This window comes from Salvelinus alpinus, chromosome 6 (genome assembly GCF_045679555.1).
Source record: "Salvelinus alpinus chromosome 6, SLU_Salpinus.1, whole genome shotgun sequence".
NCBI lineage: Eukaryota > Metazoa > Chordata > Actinopteri > Salmoniformes > Salmonidae > Salvelinus > Salvelinus alpinus.
The window spans coordinates 38,151,404-38,170,676 of record NC_092091.1 but is presented as its reverse complement, the minus strand read 5'-3'; the positions used below and the strand labels follow the sequence as shown (position 1 = coordinate 38,170,676).

At 42.4% G+C, this 19,273-nt stretch overlaps 1 long non-coding RNA gene across 6 annotated transcripts; it reads left to right on the top strand.

The window, feature by feature from the left end:
• Positions 1–283: 283 nt before the first annotated feature.
• On the top strand, positions 284–19,071 carry LOC139578653 (uncharacterized). 6 transcript variants are annotated; one of them, XR_011675588.1, is made up of 7 exons: positions 284–400; positions 1,221–1,532; positions 15,731–16,102; positions 16,210–16,335; positions 16,501–16,809; positions 17,247–17,322; positions 18,378–19,071. It is a non-coding gene; the product is annotated as an uncharacterized lncRNA (long non-coding RNA). The 6 variants fall into 6 exon arrangements; XR_011675586.1 differs by having other exon boundaries at positions 15,731–15,814; positions 15,995–16,102; positions 16,501–19,071; XR_011675589.1 differs by lacking the exon at positions 17,247–17,322.
• Positions 19,072–19,273: the final 202 nt, after the last annotated feature.

Genomic DNA, 19,273 nt, shown 5'->3' with positions numbered 1-19,273 from the left:
CAAACGGTTCGGACGCTACAGACGTTTTCATGAGAAGACTGATTTTCGCGATTTCTGATGGTCTGCCAAACACCTCTGTAGCTCGTCCACCTTCCACCGCAGATGTGGAAGGCCGACAAAAGCGTTCACATTACCCATAAGCACTGCGTTATGTTACGCCAAATGTTACACTTTCATGGAGACGTACACAACTGAGTGAAAACGCAACGCACCTTGTAGTTGAAGGCTCTGTTGCGAGACGGACATCGCATACTGTGTTCAGACTTTGGTTGATCTTCAGTCAGCCGGAGTCCGTTAAAGAACAGGAAGTTACTAAAACAGAGAAGAAGATAAAAAATATATGGTTTTCGGTGATGGCTTTATGGGATAGCTAGCAACTTCTAAACAATTACCCATTCCTGTAAGTGAGTAGTATTTTAATGGTAATGTTAAATAGTACACATTGGCTGTTAAGCAAATTATATTATGTGACTGTTGCATGCCGTTTAAGTTTATTGTGATGGTAATGACGTTTGTTTTTGATGATAATTGTTAGGTGGAGGTTGCTAGCTACAATAGCTTTTAGCTAGCTAGCTAGCTGTTCTGCAGTGCAAGCTAGCTTGACTTGCAATAAAGTTTGAAAAACAAGTTGAGGAAAAATTTACTTAACAATATTTGACTGAGACGCTGCCCATGCAATAAAACAGCATTTCAGACCCAATATTCAAGCAAACCAGGTCTACACCTGTGCGTTACTAAATGTGGGTAATCCCAAAGTTACATCACTGATTACAATTTTGGCCAGGTAACTAGTAACTGTAACGGATTACATTTAGAAAGTAACCTACCCAACCCAGCACACACACATACATACACACATACACAGTCAGAGATTCAGAGAGAAAGAGAGAGGGAGAGAGAGAGACTTATAGTCACAGTAAGTTACAGTGAGTTATTGCTATTACAGGAAACATGAGAACCCCCCCTTCCCAACACCCCTGCACAAACAGAAACACACACACACACACACACACACACACACACACACACAGATACAGTAGCATCCACCCCTCTTCCGCTGCTCGTCAGTATTGATGCTGTGTGTTGTTGTCACTGACAGTCAACCCTGTGTTCTGGTCCTAGCGAAAGTGCTTGTTTGTGTAATCTCACTCTGTCGTTTATTGATGTTTCTCTCATTCTCTCTCCCCTGTTCTGCTTCCTTCCTCATCTCCCTCACCAAGAACTGCTCTTGTTACATCAAGTATTACAGCACACAGAATCAAAACTCTTCCAACCTACCGTGGAGCACCGTGTGTGCCCTCTAAGCCACCACAATAAAAGGCAGGTTTGGATGTTTGAGTTCGTCTGTGTAACATAGGTATCGAGGCAAAAATTGCTTCCCCACCTCAAAATGAAATTCAATTGCAGTGTGTTCCAGCGATTTGCCCTTTTAATTTATTCTCTGTTCCCAGAAAGAAGGTTTTCTTCTACGTTTCTCTTCCTGGCTGTCCTTAAAGAAACATCTGACTACCAGACTGCCTCACATCAAGCAGGTAAAGACCCTCTGTAAACATACAGTAACAACCTGTAGCAGGTAAAGAGCCCATATAATGGCCTCTTACAGGATCACTTATATACCCTGCTGTGGAAAGGCTGTTTTAACCAAATAAGCATTAACTGTTGCGATTGTTTGTGAGAATGCCAACAGGTGTGGTTCCGTGGGTAAAATATTATATTGGGGAAAGGTTCCCGTGGGGTTGCCATGGAAGCCAAGAAGGGGAGTGAGGTGTGTGTGTGCTCAAACACACATGCATGTGAGGGTCTGGGAGAGGAAGTGTGTCCATCTGATGAATGGGCATTTATGCCTGAACTCAATTTTATACACTAATTGTAGTCTCACCCCATTAATTTCTAATGACCGGACGTTTTTGACCGGGAACACCACATGTGAACAAAAGTTAAATAAAACTTAATTTAATGAAAATCATCAAAATGTGTTTTCAGATGCCCTGTGTGGACAATGTCATGGCACCTTATGACAATCAGATTAAATATATAAAAATTTTCAGAGAGAACTTGTAAATCAGTCCAATTTGACCAGAACACAACAGGGTGTGTTAAAGCAAGGCCTCATGAGATATGTAATGTAGGGTTATAAAGACTTTAATTATAATTATAAAATTCACCTTCTGTACGAACTGACTTGAAAACAAATTCAACAATCATGTCACTAACAAATACAGTTGTGGGTGCTAACTCTACAATTCGCTCGAAAAGGCAAGGAACACTGGGAAATTATATTGGAGGTGTGGTTTAGTGGGGGAGTTACTCAAAAAGGTCACAGTGACTCTCGGTTTGAGCAATGACTACAAAATCACTATAAGTAACTGTACTCAGACACATTAAGTGCAATGGGTTTCCTCAAAAGTTTTGATTAATGACAGGGCATTGGGATTTACAGTGTACCTCTCATTATTAACGAGATTAAGCTCTCATCAGTCAAGGCATTTATTAGCTGTGTGATTCAGGTTGATTTGAGGGTTAGGAAATACTGTCTATAATATAATTGGATATGAGTGTCGTTTCACAGTCCCATGTAGCACATATATTAGCTTATACATTATTAAGGGAAAGCTAACATTTGGAAATGCCAATCACAATGTTTAATAACGTCTCCTACGTCTCAATCGGTTGAGGAGTCAAGGATGTGTGTCCCAAACGGCACCCTATGGGCCCTAGTCAAAGGTAGAGCACTATATAGGGAACAGGGTGCCATTTGGGACTTATCCTATCCTATAGGTCTCACAGAGATGAAAATATTGAACTTCCGTGGTAATTGATTATTTATAATCAAGCAGGGAGAAGCTCAAATCCTGCCTTCGTGCCACTTTGGTATACCATAGGGTAAGAGCAACACATATGAACACATGCTTGCAGGCACATACACAAGCACTCGCACATGTCAACACGCACGCACGCACGCACGCACGCACGCACGCACGCACGCACGCACGCACGCACGCACGCACGCACGCACGCACGCACGCACGCACGCACACACACACACACACACACACACACACACACACACACACACACACACACACACACACACAGCTGTGTACTGTATGGGTTGGATTTAGAGTGTGAGAGTAAATCTGCTCTTTTATCTTCTCCAGGCTCTCTGTTTCATGCTTCTAAGACCCACCACCATTAGCATATTTAAAGCTGTCTTTATAGGCAAAGGCTGTTACCGTATGCATGCATTTGAATATTTTGTATGTTTGGTTAATTGCTTCAGGTTTCTCTTGGGGAGAAGGAATAAGGAAGTATGTAGGTACAGGTGTAGACCTGGTTTGCTTGAATATTGGGTCTGAAATGCAGAAGTACACCTATTTTTAGGACAATTGGGGTTGACATGTAGCAGTACATCGGTTTTTTATTGGGTTAGACGTGCAGGTGTACACCTTGTCTGTAAAATTATTTGGGCTAATGTACAAGTGTAGACCTGATTTGTATGAATGTTGGGGCTTGGGTGCTGGGGTAGACCTGTTTAACGTCTTAGTGATCCCTTCCTGTGCCAATCCCGTTAACGGGATTGATTTGACAACCCCCAGTGAAATAGCAGCGCGCCAAATTCAAAAACAGAAATACTCATAATAATAATTCAGAAATCATACAAGTGTTATACATGGGTTTAAAGATGAACTTCTTGATAATCCAGCCACAGTGTCAGATTTCAAAAAGGCTTTACGGCGAAAGCAAACCATGCTATTATCTGAGGATAGCACCCCATCAAACACACACATGAAATTCATAATTCACCCGCCAGGCACAACACAAAAGTCAGAAATAACATATAATGCATGCCTTACCTTTGAAGATCTTCTTCTGTTGGCACTTCAATATGTCCATTAAACATCACAAATGGTCCTTTTGTTCGATAAATTCTGTCATTATATATCCAAAATGTCCATTTATTTGGCGCGTATGATTCAGAAAATACACCGGTTCCAACTCCCGCAACATGACTACACATTATCTAATAAGTTACCTGTACACTTGATCCAAACATTTCAAACAACTTTCCTAATCCAACTTTAGGTATTTTTAAACGTAAATAATCGATCAAATTTAAGACGGAATAAACTGCGTTCAATACCGGAGGAAAACAAAGTGGAGCGTACACTTCACTCGACCCTCGTTCTGGACAGCCCTATTTCTTAATTTCTTCAAAGGAAAAACATCAACCAATTTCTAAAGACTGTTGACAGCTAGTGGAAGCGATAGGAACTGCAAGCAACTGCCTTAGAATTCTAGATTTCCATTGAAAATCCATTGAAAGAGAGTGACCTCAAAAAATAAAAATCCTGGATGGTTTGTCCTCGTGGTTTCGCCTGCCAAATAAGTTCTGTTATACTCACAGACATCATTCAAACAGTTTTAGAAACTTCAGAGTGTTTTCTATCCAAATCTACTAATAATATATATATCCTAGCTTCTGGGCCTGAGTAGCAGGCAGTTTACTTTGGGCACACTTTTCATCTGGATGTGAAAAATGTGCCCCCTAGCCTTAAGAAGTATTAATATACAGTGCATTCGTTAAGTATTCCGACCCCTTGACTTTTTCCACATTTTGTTACATTACAGCCTTATTCTAAATGTATTAAATTGTCATTCCTCATTAATTTACACACCATATCCAATGATGGCAAAGCAAAAAAAGTTTTTTTGAAATGTTTGCAAATGTATTAAAAATAAATGAAATATCAAAATTACATAAGTATTCAGACCCTTTACTTTGTTGACGCTCCTTTGGCAGCGATTACAGCCTTGAGTCTTCTTGGATATGATGATTGGCACACCTGTATTTGGGGAGTTTCTCCCATTCTTCTCTGCAGATCCTCTCAAGTTCTGTCAAGTTGGATGGGGAGCTTCGCTGCACAGCTATTTTCAGATCTCTCCAAAGATGTTAGATCAGGTTCTGGTCCGGGCTCTGGTTGGGACACTCAAGGACATTCAGAGACTTATCCTGAAGCCACTCCGGCATTGTCTTGGCTGTGTGCTTAGAGTCGTTGTCCTTTTGGAAGGTGGACCTTCACCCAGTCTGGGGTTCTGAGGTTCTGAGCGCTCAGGAGCAGGTTTTCATCAAGGATCTCTCTGTACTTTGTTTCATTCAGCTTTCCCTCAATCCTAACTAGTCTGCCAGTCCCTGCCACTGAAAATCATCCTCACAGCATTATGCTGCCACCACCATGCATCAACGTGGGGATGGTGCCAGGTTTCCTCCAGAATTGATGCTTGGTATTCAGGCCAAAGAGTTCAATCTTGGATTCATCAGGCCAGAGAATCTTGTTTCTCATGGTCTGAGAGTCCTTTAGGTGCCGTTTGGCAAAGTCCTAGTGGGCTGTAATGTGCCTTTTACTGAGGAGTGGCTTCCGTCTGGCCACTCTGCCTTAAATGCTTGATTGGTGGAGTGCTGCAGAGATGGTTGTTCTTCTGGAAGGTTCTGCCAACTCCACAGAGGAACTCTGGAGCTCTGTCAGAGTGACCATCGGGTTCTTGGTCACCTCCCTCGATTGCTCAGTATGCCTGGGAAGAGTCTCTTTGGTTTTTCCAAATTTCTTCCAGTTTTGTTACTCTTCCCCAGATCTCTCTCTGTGTGTGTGTGTGTGTGTGTGTGTGTGTGTGTGTGTGTGTGTGTGTGTGTGTGTGTGTGTGTGTGTGTGTGTGTGTGTGTGTGTGTGTGTGTGTGTGTGTGTGTGTGTGTGTGTGTGTGTGTGTGTGTGTGTGTGTGTGTGTGTGTGTGTGTGTGTGTGTGTGTGCAGTGAGATTCCTGTGAAATCAAAACTAATTTGCTTAAGACTTGCAGAAAGATATTTGAGGCAAAACACAGTGATGCCTGGCGAATCAGCTGCCAGTCTCATCCTTCAGAAGCTCTCAGTGTGTTGTCCTACAGGCGTCCTGGGCCCCCAGACTGACTCCATCTTACAGGTTTATGTTCCTGGTTTCTCCTGTCTCAGCTGGCTCTAATATAGTATCTGGTCTATGACTGGGGTATTTAACTCTTACCCAGAGAGGTCTGGAGCCTGCTTGTTTTCTGTTCTACCTGATCATTAATTGCTCACACCTGGTGTCCCAGGTCTAAATCAGTCCCTGATTAGAGGGGGACAATGGAAAAAAAGCAGTGGAACTGGATTCGAGGTCCAGAGTTCAGTTTTAGGGGTATATGGTGTGTGTTTGTATGGTCTATGGCCTATGGCTTATGGTCTAGGCCCAAAGCTCCCAGCCCAAGTAAAAGCCCATGATACGCAGCTCAAGCTCTCTTCCAATGCACGGGGAAGCCCTACTGCATGTATTAACTTTCCTATTTGGCTTATCTCTGCTTCTCTGATTCTCTCCTCCATCCTTATGCAGCCCCTTCCAGACCTCCTTCTGTTCCCCTACTTTACCACTCTACCTCACTCATGAGAGAACCCAGATACCTGAACAAATCGCTACGTATTCAAAGCACCCCACTTGGAATATGTGTGTGTGCGTGTGTATGCGTGCATGTGTTGCTCAGGAAGGCTGTAATCCAGAGTATTTACCTGAGTGTGAAAGATCAGAGGAGTGTAAAAGTGTGTTATTAGATTCACACCTTGCCAGCTTTGAAATCAAAGTACCCACATGCAAAAATACTATAGTATACTATGGTATAAATACTATATGTAGTTTAGTGTTTTTGCAGACTTTACTGTAGTATTCACTGTCATTTTTTCTGTAGTATTCACCATAGTATACTGTATACAGTATACAATTACATAAAGTATAAACACTGTAGTTAAAGAAAACCAGTATATACTATAGTAATTAATGTAGTGTTTTTGCTGCTTGTAGTATTTACATGAGTGATTTTGCAGATTATTATACTGTAGTGTTTACTGTAGTGTTTTTTGCAGACTGCAGTATTTCCTGTGGTGTTTTTCTTTTGTTATCTTTGACACGCGGAGGCTTTCTCCTTCAGAAAACCTACTGAAGAAATACTAAACGGCAAATTTTCCATACGTTTTTTGAAAGTAGAACCGGGGACTGAATGAATACTTCAACACTTTTTCACTTTAGTATGATCTGTAGGGAATACACTATATTGTCTGTACTTGGCATGCAGGTTTCTCACTTATGGGTGGCACAAATTGTGATATGGGGGAGGGGAATGGGCAGGGTATGTGCAAATTAAATACTGTAGTATTTACTATAGTTAAAAAGTTTAGTGTTTTGCGGACTGTAGTGTTTTTGCAGACATTACTGTAGTATTTACTACAGTGTCTTTTTGCAAATAATAATACTATACAATTTACTAAAACATTCTATCGTAAGTACTACACATGATCGAGGGATACTACAGTGTAATATAGTATTTTACAGTATACTATAGAATTCTATAGTACGTACTGTAGTATTCTATAGTAAATTATACTGTAGTATTTTTTCATGTGGATACTTTAAACAGAATCTAGCCTGAGCTCACACCATGGGTAATTTACCGCACTTCACGATCACTGGATGGTAAGGCTGGTCTAACTATCTACCAGTAATATTACCTTTAATCCAAAAAATGTATAAGAGCAGTAGCTTGAAGTTGAAATAGTGCTGTTGCAAAGAAAGTATTAGTAGTGGGTGAAAAGATGGAAAGAGGAGTTTAGGAGTTTAGGCTTCAACTTGGGGAAACAGGGATTGGATTTATGTTTAGTGCTGGCAACTTAAATGCTGTCAATGGTGTTTCTGTGTTTAAATTCACTTTGAGATAAACAACGTTGTTTCTCATACTGAATACCTTAGAGAGTGTTACAGCATTGGCCTGCACAGTGGCATTTCCTGAGGGTACTGACAGTGTGCGTGTGTGTGTGTGTTGTCAGGTGGTGTGGTTAATGTTATCGCTTTTGCTCAGTGTGCAATAGTGTTGTCCCTAAGGGACGATGGGTATGCGGTGTAGCAGGATTATCTATAAAGAATGAGCCCATTTAAGTACAGTGCTACAGGCCAGAACATAACATAAGCATTATGTCTTCATTCATTCAGACCCGTACTGCCACTGCCCCTGCCCGCAGTGCTCTGAGTAATCCATCACACACACACACACACACACACACACAGACACACACACACATATACACGCACACATGCACAGACTCAGCACATGCACACTAACTCACTCACTCACCAGTGGTGGAAAAGTACCCAATTGTCATACTTGAGTAAAAGTATAGATACCTTAATAGAAAGTTACTCAAGTAAATGTGAAAGTCAAAACAGTAAAATACTACTTGAGTAAAAGTCTAAAAGTGCATGGTTTTAAATATACTTAAGTATATTTTAGCAATTACATTAACCTTTGATACTTAAGTATCAAAAGTCAAAGTAAAAGTATAAACATTTAAAATTCCTTATATTAAGCAAAGCAGACGACATCGTTTTCTAATTTTAAAAATGTACGGATAGCCAGGGGCACACACATTATTTACAAAAGATGCGCTTGTGTTTAGTGAGCCTGCCAGGCCAGAAGGGATGACCAGGTGTTCTCTTGATAAGTGCGTGAATTTCACAATTTTCCTGTCTTGCCAAGCATTTAAGTAACGAGTACTTTTGGTTGTCAGGGAAAATGTATGCAGTAAAAAGTACAACATTTTCTTTAGGAATTTAGTGAAGTAAAAGTAAAACTTGTAAAAAATATAAATAGTAAAGTAAAGTACAGATACCCCAAAGAACTGCTTAAGTACTTTAAACCACTGCCACTCACACACCGACAGTGCACCTTGTCCAGAATAGTTCTACTAGCATTAATTAGGTGTCAGCAGCTGCCCAGAGCAGATAGATGATAATGCTGTTATGACATACAATGCCCAGGGACCTGTATCTGCAATTGTATGTGTGTTTGTGTGTGCGTGCATGTGTGTCTGTGCATGTGCGTGTATGCATGAGTGTGGGTGTGTACACAGAGAATACATAGTTATGGACCCCAGTAAATTGCTGCTGTTAGTGCAGTATCATTCTCAGATAATGCCTCATTAGATCACCACAAACTGTTCTCTAACATTCAATCTCATTTATTTAAATCAATCAAACCTAGAGAGGAACCAGGCTCTGAGGGGTGGCCAGTCCTCTTCTGGCTGTGCCGGGTGGAGTTTATAACAGTACAAGGTCAAGATGACCAGCAAGGGTCAAATAATAATAATCACAGTGGTTGTAGAGGGTGCAACAGGTCAACACCTCAGGAGTAAATGTCAGTTGGCTTTCATAGCCGATCATTCAGAGTTAGAGCCAGAAGGTGCGGTAGAGAGAGATGGTCGAAAATAGCAGGTCCGGGACAAGGTAGCACGTCCGGTGAACAGGTCAGGGTTCCATGGCCGCAGGCAGAACAGTTGAAACTGAAGCAGCAGCACAAACAGGTGGACTGGGGACAGCAAGGAGTCATCAGGCCAGGTAGTCCTGAGGCATGGTCCTAGGGCTCAGGTCATCCGAGAGAAGAGAAAGTGAGAGAGAGAATTAGAGGGAGCATACTTAAAATCACACAGGACACCGGATAAGACAGGAGAAATACTTCAGATATAACAGACTGACCCTAGCCCCCCGACACATAAACTATTGCAGCATAATTATTGGATGCTTAGACAGAAGGGGTCGGGAGACACTGTGACCCCATCCGACAATACTCCCAGACAGGGCCAACCAGGCAGGATATAACCCCACCCACTTTTCCAAAGTACAGCCCCCACTCCACTAGAGGGATATCTTCAACCACCAACTTACTACCCTGAGACAAGGCCGAGTATAGCCCACGAATCGGTACGAATCCGAGAATGGCGTCAACCCGGACAGGCGGATCACGTCACAGACTCAACCCACTCAAGTGACGCATCCCTCCTACGGATGACATGGAAGAGCACCAGTAAGTCAGTGACGCAGGCCCCGTAATAGGGTTAGAGGCAGAGAATCCAAGTGGAGAGAGGGGAACCGGCCAGGCAGAGACAGCAAGGGTGGTTCGTCGCTCCAGTGCCTTTCCGTTCACCTTCACACCCCTGAGCCAGACTACACTCAATCATAGGACCTACTGAAGAGATGAATCTTCAATAAAGACTTAAAGGTTGAGACCAAGTCCGCGTCTCTCACATGGAGAGGCAGACCATTCCATAAAAATTGAGCTCTATAGGAGAAAGCCCTGCCTCCAGCTGTTTGCTTAGAAATTCTAGGGACAATAAGGAGGCCTGTGTCTTGTGACCGTAGCGTACGTGTAGGTATGTATGGCAGGACCAAATCGGAAAGATAGATAGCAGCAAGCCCATGTAATGCTTTGTAGGTTAGCAGTAAAACCTTGACATCAGCCCTAGCCTTAACAGGAAGTCAGGAGGCTAGCACTGGAGTAATATGATCACATTTTTGGGTTCTAGTCAGCCGTGTTTATCACTTACTGAAGTATCCGGGTAGCCGGAAAGTTGAGCATTGCAGTTGTCTAATCTGAATTGACAAAAGCATGGATACATTTTTCTGCATCATTTTTGGACAGAAAGTTTCTGATTTTTGCAATGTTACGTAGATGGAAAAAAGCTGTTCTTGAAACAGTATTGATATGTTTGTCAAAAGAGACATCAGGGTCCAGAGTAATGCCGAGGTCCTTTACAGTTTTATTTGATACGACTGTACAACCATCAAGATTAATTGTCAGATCCAACAGAAGATCTCTTTGTTTCTTGGGACCTAGAACTAGCATCTCTGTTTTGGCCCGAGTTTAAAAGTTTAAAAAATTCCGCCATCCACTTCCTTATGTCTGAAACACAGCCTTCCAGGGAGGGCAATTTTGGGGCTTCACCATGTTTCATCGAAATGTACAGCTGTGTATTGTCCGCATAGCAGTGAATGTTAACATTATGTTTCCGAATGACATCACCAAGAGGTAAAATATATAGTGAAAACAATAGAGGTCCAGAAACAGAACCTTGAGGAACACCGAAATGTACAGTTGATTTGTCAGAGGACAAACCATCCACAGAGACAAACTGATATCTGTCAGACAGATAAGATCTAAACCAGGCCAGAACTTGTGCATGTAGACTAATTTGGGTTTCCAATCTTTCCAAAAGAATATGGTGATCGATGGTATCAAAAGCAGCACTAAGGTCTCGTAGCACGATGACAAATGCAGAGCATTGGTCTGACGCCAATAAAAGGTAATTTACCATCTTCACGAGTGCAGTCGCAGTGCTATGATGGGGTCTAAAACCAGACTGAAGCGTCTTGTATACATTGTTAGTCTTCAGGAAGGCAGTGAGTTGAGATACATACACTCAGTGGCTAGTTTATTTGGTATACCCATCTAGTACTGGATCGGACCCCCCTTTGCCTCCAGAACAGCCTGAATTCTTCAGGGCTTGGAAACGTTGCTCAATTGGAGTCAAAGGACCTAATTTCTGCCAGGAAAACATTCCCCACACCATTACACCACCGCCACCAGCCTGTACCGTTGACACCAGGCAGGATAGGGCCATGGACTCATGCTGCTTATGACAAATCCTGATTCTGCCATCAGCATGACACAACAGTAACCGGGGTTCGGACCAGGCAAGGTTTTTCCACTCCTCTATTGTCCAGTGTTGGTGTTAGCGTGCCCACTGGAGCAGCTTCTTCTTGTTTTTATCTGATAGGAGTGGAACCCGGTGTCGTCATCTGCTGCAATCGTCCATCCGTGACAAGGGTTGACGAGTTGTGCGTTCCGAGATGTCGTTCTGCACACCACTGTTGTACTGCGCCATTATTTGCCTGTTTGTGGCCCGCCTGTTGGCTTAAACGTTTCTTGCCATTATCCTTTGACCTCTCATCAACGAAATAGACACGTGAACAGCCCAGGAGGCCGAACGTTTCTGAGACACTGGAACCGGCGCACCTAGCACCGGCGATCATACCACTCTCAAAGTTGCTTGGATCACTCTTTTTGCCTATTCTAAGGTTCAATCCAATAGTAACTGAATGCCTCGATGCCTGTCTGCCTGCCTCATATAGCAAGCCACGGCCACGTGAGTCAATGTCTGTACTATTTAGAACAATTTTCTAGAACGGGGTGGTGTACCTAATAAACTGGCCATTGAGTGTATATACGCAAGACAGCACTACAAGAATAGTATTTTCCTGACCTCACATTGTTTACCTAATAGGAGGCTTAAACCTGGCCGGAATGGGATCTTCCAAGCACACATCAAAATCCACAAAGAAATGCTTACAAAATCAATATTTTGCAATGGCCATCTCAGTCTCCAGACCCCAATAGAAAACCTGTGTTTGAATTGAAGAAGGCAGTCCATAAGCGCAAACGAGGGATATCTAGGACCAGGAAAGATTCTGTATGGAAGCATGGTCTAAGATCCCTCCCAATGTGTTCTCCAAACTCATAAAACATTTGAGAAAAAGGCTCTGTTCCAAAAAAAGTGAAAAAGTTAAGTATTACTTGCTTAACAATTTATGTTTATATTTTTTGCATAAAATATAGCTCAGTATTTGTATTATTTATTTTTTACAGTCTCATCTTTAATCAAGGATGCCAATAACTTTGGACCTGACTATATGTTTGTGTGTGCACATTTGTGTGCAGGCGTACGTGTGTGTATTTGAGAGAGAAAGGTAGAGTTGGGAGCCATCTCATGCTGTGACAGCAGTGTCCGGGAAACACTCTCTCTGGCAGGTTGATGGCACCAGAAGTTAAAACAGTTCCTTTTTAACAAGCAACTTTCTCACATATTGGCTCAGTGTGTGGGAGTATGAGTGTGAGAGAGACAAAGACAGAGAGGAGAGAGAGGGGTTTTCCCTGTGCCTGTGCCTGTGCCTGTGCCTGTGCCTGTGCCTGTGCCTGTGCCTGTGCCTGTGCCTGTGCCTGTGCCTGTGCCTGAGTCGTGATAGTCAGTCTGTTTTGATGCTGTGCTGGGCAGGTCTATATTGGGCAGCCTAGTCATCCTTGAGAGAACCAGCAGAGAAAGTCCATCTTTATGGACCTGGGGCACAGTACACTCTCAGAAAAAAAGGTGCTAAGTAGAACCATGCAGCGTTTTTCGGGTTTGTCCCCATAGGGGAACCCTTTTTGGTGCTGGGTAGAACCCTTTGCAGAGGGTTCTATACAAAACCCCCTATGTAGGGTTCTTCGAAGAACCCCCTGTATATGGTTCTACCAAGAACCCTCTACAAAGGGTTCTACCAAGAACAATTTTATCTTTGTAGGTTTCATCCTATAACCCTCTATGAACAGTTCCACCAGCCTTATTAGCCATAAAAAAATGTAATGCTATATGACAATACATTACATATATAAAGATTTTCTTTGAGGGCCTAGTTATACATTTACATTTACATTTAAGTCAGTTAGCAGACGCTCTTATCCAGAGCGACTTACAAATTGGTGCATTCACCTTATGATATCCAGTGGAACAACCACTTTACAATAGTGCATCTAACTCTTTTAAGGGGGGGGGGGGGGGGGGGGGGGTTAGAAGGATTACTTCATCCTATCCTAGGTATTCCTTAAAGAGGTGGGGTTTCAGGTGTCTCCGGAAGGTGGTGATTGACTCCGCTGACCTGGCGTCGTGAGGGAGTTTGTTCCACCATTGGGGTGCCAGAGCAGCGAACAGTTTTGACTGGGCTGAGCGGGAACTGTACTTCCTCAGAGGTAGGGAGGCGAGCAGGCCAGAGGTGGATGAACGCAGTGCCCTTGTTTGGGTGTAGGGCCTGATCAGAGCCTGAAGGTACGGAGGTGCCGTTCCCCTCACAGCTCCGTAGGCAAGCACCATGGTCTTGTAGCGGATGCGAGCTTCAACTGGAAGCCAGTGGAGAGAGCGGAGGAGCGGGGTGACGTGAGAGAACTTGGGAAAGTTGAACACCAGACGGGCTGCGGCGTTCTGGATGAGTTGTAGGGGTTTAATGGCACAGGCAGGGAGCCCAGCCAACAGCGAGTTGCAGTAATCCAGACGGGAGATGACAAGTGCCTGGATTAGGACCTGCGCCGCTTCCTGCGTGAGGCAGGGTCGTACTCTGCGAATGTTGTAGAGCATGAACCTACAGGAACGGGTCACCGCCTTGATGTTAGTTGAGAACGACAGGGTGTTGTCCAGGATCACGCCAAGGTTCTTAGCACTCTGGGAGGAGGACACAATGGAGTTGTCAACCGTGATGGCGAGATCATGGAACGGGCAGTCCTTCCCCGGGAGGAAGAGCAGCTCCGTCTTGCCGAGGTTCAGCTTGAGGTGGTGATCCGTCATCCACACTGATATGTCTGCCAGACATGCAGAGATGCGATTCACCACCTGGTTATCAGAGGGGGGAAAGGAGAAGATTAATTGTGTGTCGTCTGCATAGCAATGATAGGAGAGACCATGTGAGGATATGACAGAGCCAAGTGACTTGGTGTATAGCGAGAATAGGAGAGGGCCTAGAACAGAGCCCTGGGGGACACCAGTGGTGAGAGCACGTGGTGCGGAGACAGATTCTCGCCACGCCACCTGGTAGGAGCGACCTGTCAGGTAGGACGCAATCCAAGCGTGGGCCGCGCCGGAGATGCCCAACTCGGAGAGGGTGGAGAGGAGGATCTGATGGTTCACAGTATCAAAGGCAGCCGATAGGTCTAGAAGGATGAGAGCAGAGGAGAGAGAGTTAGCTTTAGCAGTGCGGAGCACCTCCGTGACACAGAGAAGAGCAGTCTCAGTTGAATGACTAGTCTTGAAACCTGACTGATTTGGATCAAGAAGGTCATTCTGTGTGCAGATTCCTAACACAGGGGTGTTAGGAATCTCCTGGTTTACAGGCCACTTCAGGCCTGCAAGTCACATTATGCTGGCTTGCAAAGTAATGGGTAATTCCTATTGGAATCCAGCCAGAGTTAAGATATCCAACAAGTGGAATTGTTAATCACCCACAACCTGCATTCAGAATGACTGCCAGGATTAAATAAATTGTAATACTGAGACTACCTCAATCCGTCATATTGAGGTGTCTTGCTATAAGTTAAATCTGATAAATCAAATGGATAGGTGTAAGCAATTATGGTAATTCCAAATGCCCTTAACAAGGGGAAAGGACGGCTAGCCACACAGGACGCTGATTTTTACTAAGGAGAAGGAGGCCATGCTGACCGATATGCATGCTGGCCATTTCGGTGTGAAGCACATGATTGCCAAAATCAACCTACGCTTCTTCTGATGGGGAATTGTCAAGGAGGTGGACAGCTGGGCAAGTGAAATAACCTTTTGTTTATCAATCACATTCTATTATATCTGAAATTATTATTATTATTATTTCAATGAATATCTTATCAGAGAGCACACAATGTTTCAATGTGTCACTGTTTGATTAAAGGTCAGTACCCTGTCTAGCCTGCCAGAAGATTGAGAGGGTGAAGACTGTGCCGCCGGAGTTGAAGCCCATCAGTTGTTTCACCATGGCACAGGATAGGAAAGTGTCCTAATTAAAATGTTGTAATGGTTTATTTATTTGACGACATTAACGTTCAATATTATAGAATGTGTGTGTGTGTGTCAGTATCCTTACAAATATGAAAATCTACATACTGTATGACACAGATACGGGCTGGAACAAGGTACAGATGTTATATGTTATATTCACCAATGGTTTGTTTTATTTATTTTTTACAATTCGTTTTTGTTTTTCCATGGTACGTAATCAGACATATTTCAATATCTTAGATTGTCAATAGATGACATTTTCCTACCCCCTCCTCCAGGTTTGGTGAATGGACCAACCATACCCTCAAAACTGCTGTGGGAAAATCCCTTGATACCAGGAAGTGTGGGAGAACAACCTGAAGGTATTCTCTTTGCACACAACAGCAGCATCTAGGCCGAGTACGGACGGGAACCGCAGCTGTTGACTGAGGCAAACAATACAATTGTTTATACAATTATTGCATATACTGTAGTCTTATAAATTTGTGATTGACTTATTGTTGTTGTTAGTCTATTGCTGTTTTTGTATAATGTACATTCAGATTCCTGAAACCCCACCTGATGTGATGGAAGTTGTCGAACCAGATCACAGTGCTTTCGAGGACCAACTTCAGGCACGGACTGAGAAGGATGTGGAGGTTTTTGACCAGGTAAAAATGATTGTCCGCTGTTAATTTATTTTCTTGAGCTCCGAGAGATATGTAAGAAATGTGTTTGTAATATGAAATATAACTGTGTATTCCTGTCATGAATCAAGTTGAGACTGAACATGGACAAGGCGCAGGAGAAACAGAAGGAGAGCTACCGGAGCAGAATCAAGAAGGGGAGCAAGTGCTACGACATCCGGGCGAATTACTTGGTTTGAAGGAAGGATGAAAGGAAGGTAAGACCTGGCAAATCTCGCTGCTCTTTCGCTACTAGCTGGGGTCACCATCTGTTAAAGTGAATATAAAAAATCTCGATAATAACTACTTGCATTTGCAAACAAAATAACCTGAAGCTAGTTTTAGTTTCCCTAACACAGATATTTTTCTCTTTGTCTTCCTAGGGTTACCTCGGTGGCCAACAATCTTCTCCAGTTGGAGCAGTGGGACGGTCGACCACTGGAAACACTGACGCCATACACTTCAGTGAAGCCCAATAGACAAAGCATGTTAAGCTTTGGTTGACATTTGAGAAAGCAAGAAATGGTAGTTATGCTAAGCTTATAAAAATGTACCTCTGCAATTTACCTCTCCAAATTACTTTAGGATCATCGACTGTCCGAGACCCCCAGGAGGTATCCCGTCCACCAGAACCAGTGAGTTCGGATCAGTCTGATTCTCTGTGCTCTGAGTCAGAGAGGAACCAGCTTGAGGTAAGCTATACCAAAACTGTTGAAAAGTACATATCTCCCATTTATAACAGTGCACTAATCCATTACATTATCTCACAGCAAAGTGTAACCTGTGTGTTTGCTTGTTTACATCTCTGTCTCCTACCCTGTTCCCTTTAATTTCTTCTTGGAAATAGGGGGCGCCATTTTCACTTTTGGATAAAATGGGGCCCAAATTAAATGGCCTCGTACTCTGTCCTAGATTATATGATATACATATTATTATTACTATTGGATAGAAAACACTCTGGAGTTTCTAAAACTGTTTGAATTATATCTGTGAGTAAAACAGAACTCATTTGGCAGGCAAACTTCCAAACAGGAAGTGAAAATTCTGAAATGGGTCACTGTGAAAGGCATCGCCTATTCAATTGCCTAATATTTATGGATATGTATGCACTTCATACGCCTTCCACTAGATGTCAACAGGCAGTAGAACGTGGAATGAAGTGTCTAGCCTTATGTGGGACCGAATGAGAGCCTTTGGAGTGACAGGTCAGTCATATTGCCAGTATTTGGCCACGCACTTGGGTATGTCATATCTTTGTCTGCAAATCGTTAGATAGACACGAAGAAATGCTCCGTCTGGGACGTTATTGGATATATATGAGAAAAAAATCCTGAAGATTGATTCTCAACTGAGTTTGACCAGTTTATTCGACTTTTATTATCACATTTAGAAGTTTTCGTTCATTGCGTCAAATCTTCATGGACACGTGAGCTACACATGCTAGCCAACGTTGCTAATTCGACAGAAGAAATGGACATTCTAAAACAAAACAATGATTTATTGTGGAACTAGGATTCCTGGCACTGCATTCTGATGAAAGTTCATCAAAGGTAAGGGAATATTTATGATGTTATTTTGTATTTTTGTTGACTCTGTTGACTCCAACATGGCGGAGAATGGCTGAGCACTGTCTCAGATTATTGCATGCTGTGCTTTTTACTAAAGTAATTTTTTTTAAATCTAACACAGCGGTTGCATTAAGAACCAGTGTATCTTTAATTATATGTACAACATGTATTTTTCATCAAAGTTTATGATGAGTTTTTCTGTTAGATTACGTGGCTCTCTAAAATTTCTCCGTATATTTTGGAGCCATTTCTGAACATGGCGCCAATGTAAAACCACGATTTGTAGCTATAAATATGCACATTTTCGAACAAAACATAAATGTATTGTATAACATGATGTCATAAGACTGTCATCTGATGAAGTTGTTCAAAGGTTAGTGATTAATTTTATCTCTATTTGTGGGTTTTGTGAAAGCTATCTTTGCTGTGTTTTTTGGGATATGGTGGTGAGCTAACATAAATATATGTTGTGTTTTCGCTGTAAAACATTTTAAAAATCAGACATGTTGGCTGGATTCACAAGATGTTTATCTTTCATTTGCTGTATTGGACTTGTGATTTCATGTATTTATACTATATGATATCCCTGTTGCGCTAGGCTAGGCTATTCTAGTCAGCGTTTCTGATGAGAATGATCCCGGATCCGGGATGGGTATTGAGTAGAAGTTTTTAACTCTGCTCCTGTTCTCCAGGACCTAGGGGTTCTGCCCAACACCCAGACGTGGATCCACCTGATGTCCTCCATTACCAACCACCCTCCAACTTTTCATTACATAATCTACAGCTACTGTTGTTGTCATTATCTGCTAAGAAAGTTATCTTTCTTTATCATACTGGGCACATAATATGTGAGATACACAGGTTAACTAAAAAAACTAGCACTACAAATAATCAGAACAAAGAGAGCAGCATTGTCTGGATATTGCAGTCTCCCTCTTCAAGTCCCCCTTCTGAGACTGGCTGCCTGTTGAGAATCTCCCACCCACACAGCAACCACCTCCCCTATATTCCACACAGCATAATTCTGTATTTTAGTCTATAATTGCCATGTGAGTGCACAAGCAATTTGTGAAAAAATATTAACTGATTCAACTGCACCATAAACTATCAAAGTTTATATATTAAAATCTTACATTTTCCCAGGTTGGTTTTCACAGCTGTTTCACAAGGTGTTCATTATTGTAAGTTGTATGGTATCCTTTGATGATATTTATTTGTTCCACATTATTCATTGTTGTAGCCTAGGACCTACATAGATACACATATATTCAACCACAACGGTGTACTAATGAGCTATGCGAGATAGAAAAAAAAATCATAATAGAGGACTACTGACATTATATTATTTCAATGTAGATAAGGGAAGGGCAGGTTAAAATAAAAACATGACAGCCAGACAAGCCAGCGTATGAATCAAATGGATTTTCATATGAATGGAGTGGAAATTAGCTGAGTTCGTGATCTGTAAACAGATTACATGTTTTCTTTGCCATTTCCTAAATGTAGCAATGTTTAAGACATGGATTTCATGTTGTAATGTTAACAAAGTACCAAAAAGTAGTTCAAATTTGTTTTCATGTTATTAGCT